This window comes from Vulpes vulpes, chromosome 2, assembly GCF_048418805.1.
Source record: "Vulpes vulpes isolate BD-2025 chromosome 2, VulVul3, whole genome shotgun sequence".
Lineage (NCBI taxonomy): Eukaryota > Metazoa > Chordata > Mammalia > Carnivora > Canidae > Vulpes > Vulpes vulpes.
In genome coordinates, this window is record NC_132781.1 from 28,614,751 (window position 1) to 28,635,921 (window position 21,171).

The 21,171-nt window shown below is 34.3% G+C and overlaps 1 long non-coding RNA gene across 1 annotated transcript in view; it reads left to right on the forward strand.

Annotated features, from left to right (window-relative positions):
* LOC140597781 (uncharacterized) overlaps positions 1–21,171 on the forward strand; it is a 246,703-nt gene that overhangs the window by 192,844 nt on the left and 32,688 nt on the right. The gene's annotated exons all lie outside the window — the stretch shown is intronic.

The following is a 21,171-nucleotide window of genomic DNA, read 5'->3' on the forward strand; positions in this document are numbered from 1 at the left end:
GAGTGGAACACTCAAGGAGAACTAGTAGGAGGGATCCCAGGAGTTCCAATGGGTCATCAAAACCTGCTGTCTGTCATGTCTCTACTACCTTATTCCATTTCCAACATATTTTGAATATTTCACTCACTTTGTAGGAGAGAAGCTATAGCTTGAAAGGTTAAACAAGTTGCTTGTAGACCACAAGGTCAGTCAATAGCAGTGATAGAATAACCATGAGTGCTGTACCTTTAACTCCAAGTGATAACCGAAAATATATAGATGAACCTTCTTCTAAGAGCTAAAACAGATGACAGACTATACTGATGACAGGTATAATCATCACTAATACTGGGTTATTATTTGAAGAAAATGGTTTCTCTGACCAAACTCAACTTGTTCTTGCAAAGACTCCATTTCTATCCACTGAAGTTCTCTTGAATACTTTCTTAAAACCCCACTTTGACATTACAAGAAAACTCTCTGTCAAATACTTTTGCTATCTGAGCTTAGCCTCTCTTTATCCTGCCCATTTTTGGAACACTCTTTGGAGGAGTGTTTTTTCTTACTTCTCTTTGGAGGAGTAATTTTTCCTATTGTTACAATTCATAAACCTCTACTTATTTTTTTTTTTAATGTAACAGTCTTCTGCAACCAGGACTGAGGGTTGGGCAATTCCTCTCTTGTGCTGTGCCCTGCTCTTATGTCCCACAGACAGTACTTTTACAGTTAGAAATACATAGGAACAGATGTATGCCTTAGTATGATTTATGTCACAGGAGTAATTACAGGAATTTGTTTTATAAAAGGATCTTGAGGGATCCCTGGGTGGCGCAGCGGTTTGGCGCCTGCCTTTGGCCCAGGGCGCGATCCTGGAGACCCAGGATCGAATCCCACGTCAGGCTCCCAGTACATGGAGCCTGCTTCTCCCTCTGCCTGTGTCTCTGTCTCTGTCTCTCTCTCTCTCTCTCTCTCTCTCTCTCTCTCTCTGTGACTATCATAAATAAATAAAAAAAAATTAAAAAAAAATAAAAGGATCTTGATGCTCATTTGCAGTTATTCTTGTATTGAAGTTTAAATGAGATGCCTTCCAAAATAGAGAAAAAATTAACCAAGGGAGTCATGAAGAATCACCTAAACCAGTGATTCTAATATATGGCTACTCTTTGCAATTGTGGATTTACTTTGACTTATAAAATAAAGACCACCAAAGAAACTGTTCATGAATTTGCATTTTCCAAGGTTAGCACCTCCACGTAGGGTTAGAAAACCCATCTATCAAAAATCTCTCTTATAGCCTTCTCTCTATGCATTTTAGTTCCTCAATTCTACAATCAACCCACACCCAACTAAATTTTTGTTTCAATTTGAAATTTACACTTTCAGCTGCTTGGCATACTATAATATAATACAGCTACCAAGTCAGAGCAGAGCACAATAGTTAACTCTGGAGTGATACCAAATGCATTCATAGACCTGCCCTATCATATACTGATGGTATATATTTGGCAAACTCCTTAATCTCTGAGAGTCCCATTTCCTCATCCTTAATGTGGGATAAATCATAGCACCTAACTTATGGGATGTCTGTGAAAAAATAGTGAAACAGCTGGTGAAAAATATAGAGAATATTTCCTGGCACTTGGAAAGTGCTCTATCCATATTAGCCATTATTTCCATTAAAAATAGAAAGTTTTTCTAAATAATGAAGAAGGAAGGGAGAGTTTATGCAAAATTAATGGACATTGGCTGCCAGATCATGCATAAATACACGATCCTCAAACATCAGAGCTTGATGCCTTATTTGCATGTTTGAAAGCCACCAGAGGCAGGAGAGTGATTGTCAAGAATTAAAATAGTCAATAACTTATATTCAATATCAGAAAAGAAAGAAATCGGTGAGGAAACTCTTAAATAGGAAGGAAAGTTTGTAGAACTAAAATGGAAGGTAAAAAATAAACTCTAAAAATTAGTGTTACATAATCACTAGTATGTGTATATTATAATTTTGACATTCCCAAGTGTGTACTAAACATAGGCTCAGAAGTAGAAAATAGTTAAATTAGAAAGTGATTATTCACACTGGAAAGGAATTTTTGACTTTACAAAAAAATTCACCATAGTATTCCTTATATATCAACCTCTTCAAATTTGTAATACATTGTAAAAGGTCCAAGAAACCACAAAGTTGAATTACCAACAGTTATTGTCAACTAAACATAATCAGAAATGAAAGTTCGGGTTTCAGAAACTATAATACAGTAAAATAGAACAGTGAAGTTGAAGAAGCATTGAGTTCAAGTTTTATTATGAAGAAGAGAAGGATGAATAAGATATATTCATGATGTATTTAGCTTGGATTTCCCAGAAAGCAGAATCAAAGACAAAGGACTGGATGGTATATGTTTGTTTGAGGAGTGAGTGATGGGGCAGTGAATCAGAGCAGGAGGGAAATTCAATAAAATAAGTAATATTGAGTTGCACACTATAGGGGGAACTGGTATTGATCTTTCAAGACCTTCAGAGGATCCTTATGAAATGTATTTTAGAACTGTCTATCTAAGGGAGAAAAAAAGAAGGCAATTATGTGTTAGTTCCGACTCCCAATCGTCAAGGGGCAGGGTGCATCAGGTATTAATTCTTCCATACTGGGCTGCATGTGCTTTCGTGCTAGGTAGGTTCCCATTGGTAGACCACTGATACGGCAACCTGAGGCAAGAAACTAAGAAGCAAACAGTGCAGCATCAAAATGTGGTACTTTCAGATCTCATTTGCCTAAAAGACAGGAAACTATTGGCTGTATATCTATGACTACAATAAGATATGGGGGCAAGACGATTTGAAGAGATAAAAGACAAAGGTTGAATTCATAGCTCTTATATATATTATAACCTGAGGCGGGAAGAAAATATACCTAAATCATGTCTGAAAAAGAGACATAGTGATGATAGCTGAAAAAGAGTGGCAAATATGCCATTATGAAAATATAGCATAGGGAGAAAGTAAGTTCAATTGAGATGATTTAGGAAAAAAGTGTGTGTGTGTGTATGTGTGTGCACGTGTGTTTTGAGGTGGGGATTAAACTTCATACTACCTACAAGCTTATAGATGATTTCCACAAAATATATGAGGAATTTATGAGTATTATGGGTGGTGGATGGATTAAATAGGTGATGGGTATTAAGGAGGGCAGTTGTTGGGATGATCACTGGGTGCTGCATGTAAGTGTTGGTTCACTAAATTCTACACCTGAAACCAATATTATACTATATGTTAACTAACTGGAATTTAAATAAAACATTGAAATAAAATAAAATAAAATTCCAAACTTCAGGGACTTGGTGTGGTACAGATCTCCACTGGTCCTTTGGGTGCTTAGATTGGGGGGTTGTCTACAATGCTGGGGACAAAAAATGGAATTTATGAGTACTTACAAAAGAGAGAAAGAGAGAGAGATGGAGGGAGAGGGGTAGGGAGAGAAAGAAGGAAAGAAGGAAAGAGAAGAAAGAAAGAAGGAAAGAAAGAAAGAAGAAAGAAAGAAAGAAAGAAAGAAAGAAAGAAAGAAAGAAAGAAAGAAAGAATTAAGGAAGGAAGGAAGGAAGGAAGGAAGGAAGGAAGGAAGGAAGGAAGAAGAAAGAAAGAAAGAAAGAAAGAAAGAAAGAAAGAAAGAAGCAGAGGAGCATATAGAACACATTTAGAAAAGACATAGGCATATTTGACCAAGATATAAGATATATTTGTAGTACAGTCACAAGAAATCATGTTCATTAAGATGCCTATGGAACTCTAATTTTGGGGGGATTTATCATTTTCTAATCTGATGAAAACCTGATGAGATTTTTCATTTGGTTCCCTACTTTCCTATTAATTGTATCTTTTTCAGTACAAAAGTTTTTAATTTAATAAGGTAAGATTTATTTATCTTTCTTTCTTTCATGGATCATGCCTTTGATGTTGTGTCTAAAACCTCATCACAAAATGCTAGGTAAGGTATTGTAAGTTTATAATCTATTTTGGCTTAATTCTTATGAAAAGTGTAAGTTCTTTCTAGGTTCTATTATTTAATTTTTAAAAATTTTAATTATTTTGTTTTTTTTTCTTTTTGACTTATGGATATCTGACTTTTTCAGTGCCACTTCATGGAATGACTATTCTTGCCTCATTGAATTCTTTTTATTCTTTTGTCAAAGATCAATTGTCTGTATTCAAATGGATCTTTCTGGTCTGTCTATTCTGTCCCAGTGATTGATTTAAATGTCTGTTCTTTTGCTGATATTACACTATCTTGATTAATGTAGGTTTATAGAAGTGTTAAAATTGACTATTATGAATCATACAACTTTGTTCTTCAGTATTATGTTGGCTTCTCCAGACCTTTTGTTCTCCATAGAAACTTTACAATGAGTTTACAATATCTACCAAATAGTTTGCTGGGATTTCAGTTGGGATTGTGTCAAATCTATAGATCAAGTTAGAAATAACTGACATCTTAACAATGTTTAGTTCTCCAGTGTTTGGACACAGATTAGCTCTTCATCTATTTAGATCTTTGATTTCTTTGATCAAAGCTTTATAGTTCTCTGAATATAGATTCTATACATATTCGTTAGATTTATACATAAGTGTTTTGTCTGTTTTGGTAGCTTATTTTTGTTACTGCTAAATAATATTCCATTGTCTGCCTATACCATTCTCCTACTGAAGGACGTACTGGGTGTTTCCAAACTTTGGCAGTTATGAATAAGGATGCTATAAACTTCCATGGGCAGGTTTTTGTGTGAATGTGAGTTTTTAATTCATTTTAAGAAAACACCAAGGAACATAATTGCTGGATCATATAGTAAGAAAGAGTATGTTTACTTTTGTAAGAAACTGTCAAACTGTTTCAAAGTGGTTGTACCATTTTTGCATTCCTACCAGCAATGAATGAAATTTCCTATTGGTCCACATCCTCACCAATTTTTGGTGTTGGTTCAGTGTTAAGGATTTTGTCTATTTTATGCGGTATGTGGTAGTATCTCTTTGGTGTTTTAATAATCAATTCCCTAATGACTTATGATATTGCATATCTTTTCTTATATTTACCTTCCATCTGTATATCTTATTTGGTAAGGTGTGTGTTTAGCTTTTTTGCCCATTTTTAAATCATTTTATTTATTTTCCTATTGTTGGGTTTAAAGTGTTCTTTCTTTATATTTTTTAGTGTTTTTATTTTTTAATTTATTTTTATTTTTTTAAGATTTTATTTATTCATGAGAAACAAAGGAAGAGAGAGGCAGAGACATAGGCAGAGGGAGAAGCAGGCTCCTTGTGAGAAGCCTGTTTTAGGACTCGATCCCAAGACACCAGCATCACGACCTGAGGCAAAGGCAGACACTCAACCACTGAGCCACCCAGGTGCCCCTTTTTAGTGTTTTTAAATACTAATTTATTAGTTTTGAAATGCAATCAAAATAACAAACACCATTTTTGTGTCATAATTTTGTATATGATAGTAATACACTGTTACCTGATGACATTATTATTGGTCATAAGATTTTTCTGACTCACTCTTCTCCAAATTTATTTTCATCAAAATTTATATTTTTAAGAACTTCATTTTTCTATCACTATTGTTCAATGTTTGTTAGTCACTGCTGGTAAATACTAGATTGCAATTAGTTTTACTAATTTTTCATTTTGAGAATTATCTCTATGCTTATCTGGAGCTATTAGGAGTACTTATAAGGAGTGAACACATTGGACTGAATTATTTTTAATTTTTGATACATTCTATCAAAAATGCTCTTTCTCAAGAAGTTTATTTTGTTTATTTTTGATGTCTTTTTTAACAGACGTGACTTTGCAAATATTTTCTCCTGTTCTATGACTTCTCATTCTCTGATATTGTTTTTTATAGAGCAGAAGTTTTAAATTTTAATCAAATTCAGCTTATCAAGTATTTCTTTTTTAGATTGCTCCTTCAGTATTATATCTAAAAAGTCATTACGTGATTTGGATACCTTGTATGTTATTTTCTAGAAGTTTAATAGTTTTGTGGTTTACATTTAGGTCCATGATCCATTTTGAGTTAACCCAATTATTATTATTTCTATTATTATTATTATTATTATTATTATTATTATTATTATTTCTATTACCCTTATTTCTATTATTCTGTTTTTCTTTAGACTTAAGTTGTTCTTCTTTTGTTTCCTAATGTGGAAACAAACATAGATTACTTATTTTATATCTCCCTTCTTTTGTGATGTATGATTTTAATATTATAAATTTCTCTCGGAGCACTGTTTATACTTCATCTCACATTATTTGATAATTTGTCTTTTTCTTTTCATTTACATCCCCAATTTTTTTGTCAATTTCAGTTAAGAATTATTGTTTGACCCATATGTTTTTAGAGTTCAAATTCTATATATTTGTCTATTATCAAACTCTTTCAATAGTTTGTAGTTTAATTCTAGTGTGTTCTAGAATATATGTGCATGATTTCTGTTCTTTTATAATTTTTAAGGTAGTTTTATTGCCCAAAATGTGGTCTATGTCGATAAATGTTTCATGTGAGCATAGAAAGTATGTGTATTCTGCTGTTGTCAGATGCAGCATTCTATAAAGGCCAATTAGATCAAGTTGACTGATAGTGCCATTGAAGTCAGCTATGTCATCACTGATTTTCTGCCTGCTTGATCTATCAATTACTAAAGAAAAGTGAGGTCTTAGACTGTAATAGTGGATTTGTGTATTTCTACTTGGAGTTCTAACAATTTTTACCTCATGTGTTTTGATACCCCCCTGTTAGGCACAGACATGTTTAGAATTGTCATGCCTATATGGAGAATTGCCACTTTTATTTTTATATAATTCCCATTTTTTTCAATTCTCTTAATATTAGCATAAAATATTTTTCTCTACCTTTTGTTTTCAATATACTTGAAGTTTTATATTGAAAGGTTTTTTCCACTGAAATAATCTTTGTATTTCAATTGGTGTATTTAAGCCATTCACATTTAAAGTGATTATTGACATAGTTGGGTTAATTCACTCTGTTTGTATCTATTTTCTATTAATTGCATTTGTGCTTCATTTCCTTTTTTCTCCCTTTTCTGCATTTTTGTTTTTAATTTAACATTTTACATGATTTTATTTTATCTCTTCTTATTTGCATATTATTTGCATTTCTTAATTTTTTTTATTGTTTGCCCTAGAGTTATCAATATACATTTCTAGCTAATCTAAGTCCACCTTCAAATAACACTATACCACTCCATCTGTTAAGGCAGGTACTTGCAACACAGCATTCATAATTCTTTCTCCCATCCCTATAGCACTGATCTCTGTGAAATTGCTTACCTTCATTTCATTTATTCATATTTTATGATTATCCAATTTATTATTACTATTACTACTTTAAAAATAGTTATAGTTTAAATTAATAATAAGAAAAATATTTATTTCATTTTATCATAATTTATTCCTTCTCCTGAACTCATCCTTTTTTTTTTTTTTTTAAGGATTTTATTTATTTATTCATGACAGACACAGAGAGAGAGGCAGAGACACAGGCAGGGAGAGAAGCAGGCTCCATGCAGTGAGCCAGATGTGAGACTCGATCCCAGGACTTCAGGATCAAGCCCTGGGCCGAAGGCAGGTGCTCAACCACTGAGCCACCCGGGTGTCCCTGAACTCTTCCTTTCTTCATGTAGGTTCAAGATTCTGACTTTTGTAAGTTCCTATCTGCCTAAGGAACTTTAACATTCCTTAAAAGTAAGGCTTTATGGCCATGAGTTCTTTGTTTTTTATTTATCTGATAAAGTTGTTACATTTCTCTCATTTTTTAAATAGAATTTTCCTGGAAATAGATTCTAAAAGCTGGATATTTTTTTCTTTCCACATTTTGTTTCATTTTTCTTTTTATTTAAATTCATATTCATCAACCAAGTATACACTTAGTTTTAGATGTAGTGTTCAGCGATTTATCAGTTGTGTATAACATCCAGTGCTCATCACATTATGATGTGTTTTATTTTTCTTTCAAGGCTTTATTTTCCTTGTTTTTCTCCAAGTTTCTTGCATCTCTAGTTTTATGTCTTTCATTAATTTTGGACCATTTTTGGCTACTATTATTTCAAATTTTTCTTATGTTCCAGTATCTCTCTTTTTCTTCTTCTGCTATTCCAATTATGAATGTGTTACAACCTTTAAAATTGTCCCATAGCTCTTGAATCTGTTTTTATATTATTTTTTTTTCCTTCTGGCATTTTAGTTTGAAAATTTTTCATTGCCCAATCTTCAGGCTTGGTGATTCTTTCCTCAGTGATGTCCAGTCTAATGATAAGCCCATGAAAGCCATTTTTCATTTATTCTAGGGTGTTTTATCATCTAGTATTCCTTTTTGATTCTTTCCTACAATTTACATCCCTCTACATACATCACCATTCTTATTCTTGCATTATGTCTACTTTTGCCATCAGAGCCCTTTTATTCCTCATGGCTTCTAAAAATTCCCTGCCTGACAACACCAACATTTGTGCCATACCAAATCTGATTATGATACATTTGACTAAATTAAATCTAAGCAAGGTAAATGAACCTCAAAATTATTATATAAGACAAAATAATATATCTACAAAAATACCCTAAATGATGTAAGTAAGACCAGCATCGACAAATCATATTCCAACCTCATGTTGAATAAAGAAGAGATACATAAAAAGGAAGGATGCAAAAATTTTGAATTAAAAAAGAATAGAAATAGAAAAACCATGAAAACATTATCCAAAGGAAACCTGTGTAACTTTGTTAAGTTCCAAACAGCAATATCAGTTTTTGGTAATAGAAATCACATCTGTAGCTAACAAGAACAGTGATGGGCAGTAGAGGGGACTGTTGTGAATTCAGAGGAGATGAATGAACAGGTGGAGGTGAAACAAGTACTTTAAATCTTGGTTTAAGTAGTGGCTAACAGGTGCTTATTATCTTAAAAACTCTGAAAGCCATACACAAAATAAATACCTTCATATTGTTTTGTTTTAATTATCAACTCAAAGAGGGGAGAGAGAGAAAGGAGATAAAACTTCTGTAATTCTAGGGATGCCTGGGTGGCTTAATCAATTGAGTGCCCAACTCTTGGTTTTGGTTCAGTAATGATCTGTGGGTCATCTTCATGCTCAGTGGAGATTCTCTGCTTGAGGATTCTCTCTCTGTCCCTACCCCTACTTGTGTACTCTCTTTCTCAAATAAATACATTACTTTTTAAAAATCAACTTCTGTAATTCTAAGGCATCCTTTAAGAGAGTGGAAGAGAAACCCAATGAGTGGGTAAATAATTTTACGCCATATACAAAATTTAATAACCAGGGATATAAGAAATTCTGCCATCATACAGAAAGCCAAGCACAACCAAAACAAAAATAGGCAAAAGACTTGAACAATCCTGCCCACAAAGGAGTAATCCAAATGCCAATAAACTATAACAAGTTGTTTGACCTTTGAGAAGATTGTGAATTCAAAGCACAGTGATAAGCCATTCATCATTCATCCTAAAGAATGGCTAAAATTAAGACCAGAATATGAAGGAATGGAGTTTCACTTTTTGTAGGTGGGAAAATGCAAATTGATTCAAATAGTGCCTTAGTTCAGACTGTTATTTCAAAGTATCACAAACTTGGTAGCTTATACACAACAGAAATGTATTATCTCACATTTATGGAGGCTGGAGTTCAAGATCAGGATACCAGCATGGTGAGGTTCTGGTGAAAGCCCCATTCTGGCTTGCAGAATGCCATTTTCTATATTCTCAAAATGCCAAAAGAGGTAATTAGGGTTGGGTTAGGTTATGAGAATAGGGCTCTCATGATGGTATTAGTAACTTTATAAGAAGTGAAAGAAAAAGATACTTCTCTCTCTCTCCACACAAGCATAGAGTTGAGGCCATGTGAGGACATAGCAAGATGATAGTTTGCAACTCACGAGTACTGGAATTAGCCGACACCTTGATCTTGGAATTCCCAGCTCCAGAACTGTGAGAAATGGATGTTTGTTATTTAAGCCACCCAGTATATGGTATTGTATTATAGCAAGGCCTAAGGCAGGAACATTGTTACAAGTATACTATCAATTCTGGAAATACAAGAATATGGATACATCTCACAAAAGCAATGTCCAGTGAAAGAAATGAAACAGAACACATATTATGTGACTCTGTTTAAGTTTGTTGTTGTTGTTGTTGTTGTTGTTTTAATGTTTGGGGCACTTGGGTAACTCAGCTGGTTAAGCATCTACACAGATTTCAACTGAGGTTATGATCTCAGAGTCATGAGATTGAACCCTGTGTTGGGCTCCACACTTAGCACAAGTCTACTTGAAATTACCTCTCTCCCTCTCCCTCTGCTCCTCCCTCTACTTGCAAGCTCTCTCTCTTTCTCTCAAAATAAATAAAATATTTAAAAGATAGTAAAAGTAAATCATAATATTATAGATGCATATCTAGAGATTAAAGCAATAAAAATGAAGAATAGACATATAAAAGCTAAGATAACAGTTACCTCTTAGGGGAGGGAGGAAGTAGTGATTGATAACATTAGAGAGGCTTCTAGGATATATACACTATTTTCTTACTTGGGTTATGATTGCATGATCTTCACTTTGTGATAGCTCCCTGAATTTTATATGTGGGGTGCTTTTCTGTATATCTCATAATAAAAAGGTGAAAACATAAGAGAATGATAAACACAACATTGAAAATAGTAGTTCCAACAAAGGGAAAGCTGGTTATGGGGAAAGGTAAAAAAAAAAAAAAAAAATATATATATATATATATATATATATATATATACACACATACACACACATGTATATATATACACACATAGACTCTTCAAATATACAAAATATTTCATAATTTTTATATATACCAAATATTATATTAAAATGAAAATAAATTTGGGGCGACTGGGTAGCTCAGTAGGTTAAACATCTGCCTTTGGCTCAGGTCATAATCTCATAGTCCTAGGATCAAGCCTGGCATTGGACTTCCCACTCAGCAGGGAGTCTGCTTTTTCCTGTCCCCCTGTCTCTACTCCCACTTATGCTCTCTCTCTTTCTCAAATAAATAAAATATTTTTAAAAACAGAATGCAAATAAATTTAAAAATACTTACATTTCCTTTGGTTACACATTTGCACCAAATAATATCTAAGTTATTTAAGATCATCTGTTTTAACCCCCATAATTATTTATGTCAGATTGTTTTATATTTTCATATTATCAATGAGACAATGACATCTCAGAGAAGATGTAAAGCTTTTCCAACAGCAAGGTACATAATGATGATAATTATCATTATTGAGCACTTACTTTGTTTAGTTTGAATGTGTCAATACCACCTTGCAGTGTCTTGGTTAGATATCTGTGATTATTACTCCTATTTTGCAGAGGTCGACACTGAATCACAAAAATAAATAAATAGCAGTTTCATGAGACAGAGCAAAAAGTAGCAAGGCCAGTGTGTGAAGCCAAGTGCAGCTCCACTGCCTTGCTCTTAATTACTGTAATAATCTGTGTGCAAAGAAGTGTGTGTGTGTGTGTGTGTGTGTCACATGAATATTACTTCCTTTTAAATGAGCACATGGCTGCAGTGTAGAACTGATTTGTGACTTTAGTTTGTGACTCGGCTCTTTGTAGCGGAGTATTTCTTTGAAAGTTGTATACATTTTCTGGTATTCAATTTCCTAATTAAAAAGATGGCAATGATTCTATTGTATCTTGACCACCTCACAGGATTGTTTTAAGAACCAATATTGATCCTGTATGTATTAGTATTTATATGTAAAAGGCTATAAATATAAACTAACATCATGAAAATAATGATCCCCTGATGTAAAATTATACTTGATGTATGGGCATACGTAGTGTATATACATCTGAAAGAAATACTCTCATAATATTAATCAATCATACTTTACAATCTTCCAATGGCTTCAGATATGATCATTACATTAATACGACATACAAGCAGTATACCTGTTGAGAAATAAAAATATTATTCATGCCTCTTGGCTATCTTTACTATGCATTTCACCTTTAAGATATATCTGCACCTTACAAATACCATTGCAACCAAACATTTTAACTCTAGTAGATGATGGCTTCTGAATTAACTTCAGAATTAGAATTTTTTTCTTGATAATATACATGTTGAATTGTGATGGATTCTAAAAGAAGCTGCATTCATCTATCGCAATTTATTCTTAGACTATATGAAGTGTGTCATTCTTTTCCCAAGCAGAGTTGATTTTATTCAATGTAGCATATCTCAATGCTTTTAAAATCCAAGGGGAAATTATATTTTAAATTACTTAAGGGAAAAAAAGCAGCATTGCTTGACATCAAGGATTAACTGCTCCCACCTAAGTTAATTTATTTTAAAAATGTGAAATAATGTGCTGATTTTGGCATCTGACTTTACAGCTCAAATGTTACAGGTATATTTTGTGAACATTTTGCAAATGATGACCCAAGACTACTAAGCTGAGAGTATTTATGAAACAAACATAAAATTATTAATCAATTTATCTGATAATCTAAATTTTTTTACATGTTAAACATCACATTCTAGGAGATTAAAGCTGTTTCCTACAGTAATACTAATTACCAAAGGCATACATTTAAATATCAATTGAAAATGTCTATATTGAGCCCCTTCTATATGTAAGAAGCTGTTAGACACCAAGAAGTAAAAAGATGTTCCTCTCCTCTAGTGGTTCACAGCCTAAAACTCAAACAAGTCAGGCTGTACTATGTGTCAACAGAGTTAAAACAAACTGCTCTGAAGATATAAAAGCATAATTCCAGCTGAGATTTAAGAAAGCACCATTCATTCAAACATATGTAATCTCTGTTTATTTTGCCTAAACATGTACATGAGTGACATGGATCATATGAATAGTATATGTGTTCACAGAATCCTTTTGTTTTTAAAATTATCTGGTTCCTTACCTTGATAAGAAAAAATGTCATCTGTGTATTCATGCATAAAATAAGTAGTTTAATTAGATGATTATTTTAGTTATCTTCCAGCCCTTATATTCTTTAAAAATTAAACACTATTGGGGATCCCTGGGTGGCTCGCGGTTCAGCGCCTGCCTGTGGCCCAGGGTGTGATTCTGGAGTCCTGGGATGGAGTCCTGCGTCGGGGTCCCGGCATGGAGCCTGCTTCTCCCTCTGCCTATGTCTCTGCCTCTCTCTCTCTTTCTCTCTCTGCCTCTCTCTATATATGTCTATCATGAATAAATAAATAATAAAATCTTTAAAATTTTTTTTAAAAAATAAATAAAAATTAAACACTATTGCATGTTATTTGACATGAATAATTTATCCATGTTGACACTTAAGGAAACAATCTTATTGGTTTTTTTTCTAAAATATGAAAAAAAATGCCAGCCTTATTTTTACATTAAGAAATTCTGATAATTATCTAAAGCTAATCAATTATCTTTGGAAAATAATTAGTACATAGAGATATGATATGATTACCATAAAACAACTGAAATAATTAAGAGGACTAATATATGGGTAATTGACCTGATTTTTATTTTTTGATGATTACCAGTACTACAAGAATGAAAATAAACATGTATTTGCATGGTCTTTCATACAGGAAACCACTAAATAAAGTTCAGTTTAATAAATGACTTGCCTAAGGACAACCAGATAATAAATGCTACAGTCACAACCAAGAATTCATTCTTTTGATTCCAACTGCCATGCTATTTCCAATGCCTGTGCTACTGCTTCATTTGTATTCATGGAGTAAGGCTGAAAATAAACTCAATCATACATTTGTTTCTAGTCACACTGATACAGATCTTTTACAAAAATATCAGTATCATACTTGTCATCAAAACCACTAAGTCACAAGTATTTAACAAACATCCATTATATGTCCTATAACTGGGAAAATAATTAGAAAACATCACCTAACTAGAACACAAGTCTCTAGGAAATTTGGAGGGGGGGTAGCTTATAAAAGTCAGAAGAGTTACAAAATATGTGAATTAAAATCCGGCAGAAAACCTCTCACAAATATATTTTTTTAAAGATTCTATTCATTTATTCATGAGAGACACAGAAAGACAGAAAGAAAGAGAGAGAGAGAGGGAGGCAGAGACACAGGCAGAGGGAGAAGCAGGCTCCATGCAGAGAGCCCGATGTGGGACTCGATCCCAGGTCTCCAGGATCAGGCCTTGGGGTGTGGGACTGGATTCCAGGTCTCCAGGATCAGGCTTTGGGCTGAAGGCTGCGCTAAACCACTGAGCCACCCGGGCTGCCCCCTCACAAATATTTTAATTAGACTTCAGATCACAATGCTCACTCATTTTTGAAAACAAAAGAAACTAGATAAATAAATTACCAAGGGAAAGTGAGGCTGAACTAGAGGCAGGTATCTTTAAAAACAAAAACAAAAAAGAACATACAAGTGACAACTTGCTGTTGCTGCTGGAATTCCATTAAACTAACTTTAACTAAATTGGGGCTGAAATGAAATACAAAACAGGGAGTAGTTATTCTAAAAGTACAGAAACGATGGACCATTTTGATTATTACAACATAGTATGATTGCATATATTTACTTTCACCATATATAGTATGAAATAATGCAAAACTATGTAGGGATTCTGAGGAAAACATTTTTAGGATACTTGAAAATATTGCCTAGTAATTTTCAAATGTAAAATGTGTATGGAAGAAAAATATTTTAGATAGTGTGTGCTTTGCACTTCCACTGAAACTAAGGAAAGCATAAGTTCTAAAAATTAATTTTAAAATGATATGACATCCTAAATATATGACATGGAAAGGAAAAAAAACAGTAATGTTAAAGCTGGAGAAAAATCTAGCAGATACCATCCTAACCAAGTGACCAAGGTTAACAAGGTTAGCATCACCATAATCAGGCTGATGTTAAGGGCTTCCTGACATGTCATCAAACAACATGGTTTTCCCCAAAATATCATAATGCCAGTCAAATTAGAAGAAAGCAGACAAACCCAAATTGAGGGACATTCTATAAAATATCTGATCAAGTGTCTTTAAACTGTCAAGATTATGAAAAACAAAGGCTGAGAAATTGTCAAGATTGGAGCAGACTAAGAAGCCATTTACATTTACTTAATGTAAATCTGCATTAGATCCTGGAATAGATCAAAAGAACTTAGTGGAAAAACTGTAAAATCCAAATGAACCTCCTAGCTTGGTTAATAGTGCCACACCAATGTTAATTTCTTAGTTTAAGTACATGTACAACGATTATATAAGACCTTACTATGAAGGAAGATAGATGAACAGTGTCCAGGGACTCTTTACAGGATCTGTTCAACTCTTCTGTAAATCTGAAATAATTTCAAAATAATAGTTAAAACATTTTTAAAAAATGACATGGAACTCTTCCCCTAAGTGGCCTGAGGTAACCTCTGAAAATAGTTTGCAATTCACTTGACCCAGAAAACCCTACAAAATCATGCAAATCAAGAGGTCCAAATTTTTGTGTTTGCTTTAAGAACACATGTGTAACTGCCCAGGCCATCAAGGGTATGCATATCTGAAAAGCCACCAACAAAGATGTCACTTAACAGAAGCATTGTGTGCCACTCTGTTGCACAGGTATGCCCAGGCCAAACAGTGGGGCTGCACATAGGGTCCGAGGCCAAAAAAGTGCTGAATTTTTACTGCACGTGTTTAAAAATGCAGAGTAATGTTGAACTTAACGGTCTAGGTGTAGATTCTTGGGTCATTGAGCATATCCAGGTGAATAAAGCCCCGAGGATGCCGCATAGAACTCACAGGGCTCATGGTCAGATTAACCCCTTTGTGAACCACAGAGATGATCTTTATTGAAAAAGAGCAGACTGTTCCTAAACCAGAGAGGAGGTTGCACAGAAGAAAAAGATATCACAGAAGAAACTGAAGAAACAAAAATTTATGGCCCAGGAGTAAATTCTGCATAATAATAAATGCAAATAAAAATAAAAAGAATAAAATAAAGACATAACATGGAGGAAAATATTGTGATAGTCGGTCAGACAATGAAGTAGACACCAAAGTGCACAAACCGAATGGAAAAAACATAGTAAATAGACTTAATCAAAGTTAAATAATTTTCTTTTTCAAAAACATAGTTAAGGGGACGTCTGGGTGGCTGAGTGGTTGAGCGTCTGCCTTTGGCTCAGGGCATGATCCTAAGGTCCAGGATCAGATCCCGCATTGGGCTCCTTGCAGGTGGCCTGCCTCTCCCTCTGCCTGTGTCTCTGCCTCTGTGTGTTTGTGTGTGTGTGTGTGTGTGTGTGTCTCATGAATAAATAAATAAAATCTTTAAAAAAAAACACAGTTAAAGAAAATAAAAATGTGGTCCATAGACAGGAAAACTTTTTTGTAAAACATGTTATCAAATGAGAGATGTACTGAATATATAAGAATCTCTTAAAATTAAAAAATATATACAAAAACATTTGAACACTTTCCAAAAGAAGATAAATGAATAACTAATAAGCACATGTAACTATGCCTAACATCATTAGTCATCAAGGAAACACAAATCAAGATCACATAAGATGCCACTAATACTAGAATGGCTAAAATTAAAAAGACTGATAATACCGAGAATAGGCTAGGAACTGGGCAAAATTAGAACTCATATACTGCTGGTGGGACTGCAAAATAGTACCATCACTTTGGAAAAAGGTATGGAAATACCTTACAAAGTTTATCACCCATTTGTCATATGATCCAGCAATTACTATCCAGCAGAAATGAAATTATATATCCACCCAAAGATGCTTATGTGAATATTCATTGCAACATTGTCATTATGGCTCTAAATTGGAAAAACACATAAACATCTTTCAACAGTGAATGGATAAAGAAATTGTGATTAATGTATACAATGGAATCACTACACAATAATACAAAATGAAATATTAGGGTGCCTGGGTGGCTCAGTCCATGAGGCATCCAACTTGATTTCAGCTCTGGTTATAATTTCAGGGTCATGAAACTGAGCCCTGTGTCATGCTCCCTGCTGAGCAAGAAGTCTTACTTGAGACTTTTTCCCTTTTCCTTTCCCTCATCCTCTGCCCTTCCCCTCACTTATGTGCCCTCTCTCTCTAAAATAAGTAAATGAAATCTTTTAAAAAAGGAATATTAGTACATGGAATAGCATGGGCAAATCTCAAAAACCTTAGGCTACCTGAAGAAATTAAATACAAAAGACCATGTGTGGATCAACTTATGAGAAATTCTAGAAAAAACAAAACTATAATGATAGAAAGTAGATCAGCATTTCAAGATGCTGCAGGTAGGGACGAGATTTTAGTATAAGCTTTTCAGTGCAAAAGGACTATTCTAGATCTTAATTATGGTAGGGTTCACATAATTACATGCAATTGCCAAAATATATCTAATTTTATACTTCTAATTGACAAAATGTAAACAAAACCTTCATAATCAACAAAGAGGGATATCTGGTGGCTTAATGGTTGAGCATCTGTGTTTGGCTCAGGGCATGATTCCCGTGCCCTGGGATTGAGCCCTAGGTCAGGTTCCCCGTAGGGAGCCTGCTTCTCCCTATGCCCATGTCTCTACTTCTCTCTGGGTGTCTCTCATGAATAAATAAATAAAATCTTTTAAAAAATATATGAAAAAAGATTATTTAAAAAATAATAATCAAAAAAGAGCAAAATAATGTACAAACCTCCCAAGAAAATTGATAAAGTGTAACCTGTCAAACAGTAAGCCAATAGGAACTTAAGTCATAAACATATTGATTATTTCTAGGAGAAAAAAAATGGATGTAGACAATTTCAGAATTGTCTCATTAATTCCATGATGTTGGATCCATATCTCTGCAATTCTTTTGAGATCAGGATAGCTAGACATCAAACATCATATTCTCATACGGTTCAATAAAAATCAAGAAAAGGTATTATATTAGAGTCTGGTTGCTGCCATGACAAATTACCACAAATTTAGTAGTCTAAACAACACAAATGTATTATTTTAGAGTTCTACAGAGCAGAAATCTGATATAGGTTTCACTCACTGAAATCAAGATGTTGGGAAGCTGTCTTCCTTTCTGGAGGTTCCTAGAGAGAATCCTTTTCCTAGCTTTTCCTTGCTTCTGTGGAGGCTAATTTGTATCTCGTGACTCATGGCCATTTTCATCTTTAATGCCAGCAATGGCTGGTGAAATCCTTCTAAACAGCTACCTGTAGAACCCTTCCTTTATCATCTTTCTCTCTAATAATATGGGTAAAGTTTCTCTGATTTTGAAGACTTGTGATTAGATTGATCATTCTGAATAACCTAAAATAATCTCTCCACCTGAAAGGCATACACTTAATCACATCTGCAGAATTCCTCATTTAAAGTAACATATTCCCAGGTTCCAGGGATTAGGGCAGGGCCATTTGGGGTGTGGAGAGGATCATTATTCTGCCCCGCACAGGGGGGTTGCAATTTGATGACAAAGCTCTTTTACATTGCCTCTCTCCTTTTATTAGAGAGGAGAAATATTTCCTAAAAGCCTCAGGCAGATTTTCTTTTATAAGTCATTTACCAGAATTATGGATCTAATAACCTATTGCAAAGACAGTGGAGAAAGTAATGATCTGGCTTTTCCATTGTCTGTGGTGGGAGATGAGCAAGATGACTGTTCCACCACCACCAGCATCTGTCACATACTGCTTTTCCATGGTTCTTCGTCTTAGGGGAAGATGACGGAAATGTGTAAAATACGTAAGTAGTGAAGCTCTCTTAGTTTTGTGGCATTAGAAAGATAAGATACATATGTAATATCTGAGAAATAAAATATCTACAAATTTATCTTGAATCAAAATTTTAAAAATGCACTTCAGCCAACTAAAAGATAGGTAACAAAGCTCAAGGACAAAACCTTACTACGTGTTGGCACTGTTCAAAGAAACTAATTTAGCTAACCCTTACCATAGTCTTATGAAATAGATGCTATGTCATTTCTAGACAAGAAAACAAAAATGCAGAAGTATTAAACAACTCCTTCAAAGTCACATAACTATTAAGATGATGAAGATTCAAACTCAGCAATACCTGCTCTAGAACTCAGATTCTTCATCACAAAATTATAATCTTACATAAAAGTGTGTGGTGACTATGAGATTATCAAATGGAAAGTTCTAGAAATTGGTTGGGTATATCCAGTCTGTACCTCAGAAGTGAGGTCTGGGCTAGAGATATAAAACTTGGAGGGTATTATGCTGAGTGAAATAAGTCAATCGGAGAAGGACAAACATTATATGGTCTCATTCATTTGAGGAATATAAATAATAGTGAAAGGGAATAGAGGGGAAGGGAGAAGAAATGGGTAAGAAATATCAGAAAGGGAGACAGAACATGAAGACTCCTAACTCTGGGAAACGAACTAGGGGTGGTGGAAGGGGAGGAGGGTGAGGGGTGGGGGTGACTGGTTGGTGGGCACTGAGGGGGGCACTTGACGGGATGAGCACTGGGTGTTATTCTGTATGTTGGCAAATTGAACACCAATAAAAAATAAATTTATTATTTAAAAAAACTTGGAAATAGGGAACACTTTGCGGATCTGTATGTCAGGGAATCTGGCAGCGAGATCTGGAAGGAACATAGAAAGGCAGAAGCAGGGAGGCACAAGTATTGTACTGCTGGTCACAGAACACTAAGGGAAGGTCAGAGCAAGCAGAAGGCCTGGAGTAACAAGAGTTACAGAAAATCACACAGGATGGCTTGACAAGGCAGAAACCACCAGGAAATCTACAGTAACCTAAGAAACAAGCCTGAAAAATTGGGGGTGGAGGAAGTAGAGGAGTAAGAATCAATATCAGTAATTGCACTGCCTTACATTCGTGCAGTACTTTATGTGTTTTACAATTTCTGATTCTATTCCATTTTTTCTCATTGAGAAGACTATGAAATGGGAAATGAAAGCAAATGCCTCCTTGTTGTTTATTCTAGGAGCTTGTATCTGCTTCTCACAAGGCAGCAGTCTGATGTTCACGGGGAGAGTTGATTGAAAATGCCTCTCTCTACTGCCAGAATGGTGGCTAAATATGAACAATTCCAGAAATATACTTTTCACCATAAGAAAAAATTGGCAACATTTAAAGACATACCATTTTATAGCTTTTTGCTAAAGAGAGAGAAAGAGAGAGAGAGAGAGAGAAGAGAAACAAAAACTCCAAAAAAAACCCCCAAACCCTGGAGCTTCTATAAGTTGTTATTGCTGTTTCTGTTTTAACTGAATTTTACTTTGCATAAGGGCCAGAAATATCCTTTTTGTTCATTTAACAATAGAGTGTGGTCATCTCTCCATACCACATAATGTTGTTTCTTCTTTAATGAAATCAACACATCTAACTCCTTCTAAAAGTCCTACAGGAAACCCACTTTCATATCCTGGCTAATGAATTGAGAAGAGTAAGAACCAATCAGTTCTCAGTGGGCTTGCATTTGGGACATTTCAAAAACTCTCTGGACTTCTCTGCCATGTTTTATTAACATTGCATCCCAGTATTACATTAGAATAGATTTTATTTTCTCTTTATGTCAATTACATTGACTGACAGTCTGCAGTGAGTTTCCTGGTAACACCTAGGGGATGCTTAGGTTTCCTACTTTACTATTCTTCAAAATATTGAGAACCTGTCACTAAAAAGTCACTTTTCTTTCTTTTCTGCTGATGAAGACAATTTTACTCCTAACCTCACGTATAATTTGCCAAATTCAATAAGGTGTTTTAGATTATACAACTGCCTGACATCATGGATTTTTAAAGAGTCTCCCTCCAACCCCTTGGCGATAATCTTGAATTCTCTATGGGAGGTAGTTAAGATTTATTCATTAGTTTAATCATGGCTGTTTGCTCTGCCTACATGAAACCAAATAACCTTCTTTTTTTAAGTGTATATAGTAAATGATTAATCATGGCATTACCCTTAAAATGTTCTTTCGGCTTAGATGTACACTTCCTGGACATAAGATTAAGCATAGATAATTGATCTGTACAAATCTATAAATATTTACTCTGGGGGTGAGGGGAGCAGAGCAGTACACTAAGAAATTTACTTTGAAAATGATTTGGGATGTTAAACAGCAAATTTATCCCCTGGTAACCTTGAGTGTTCCAAGTAGGTATTA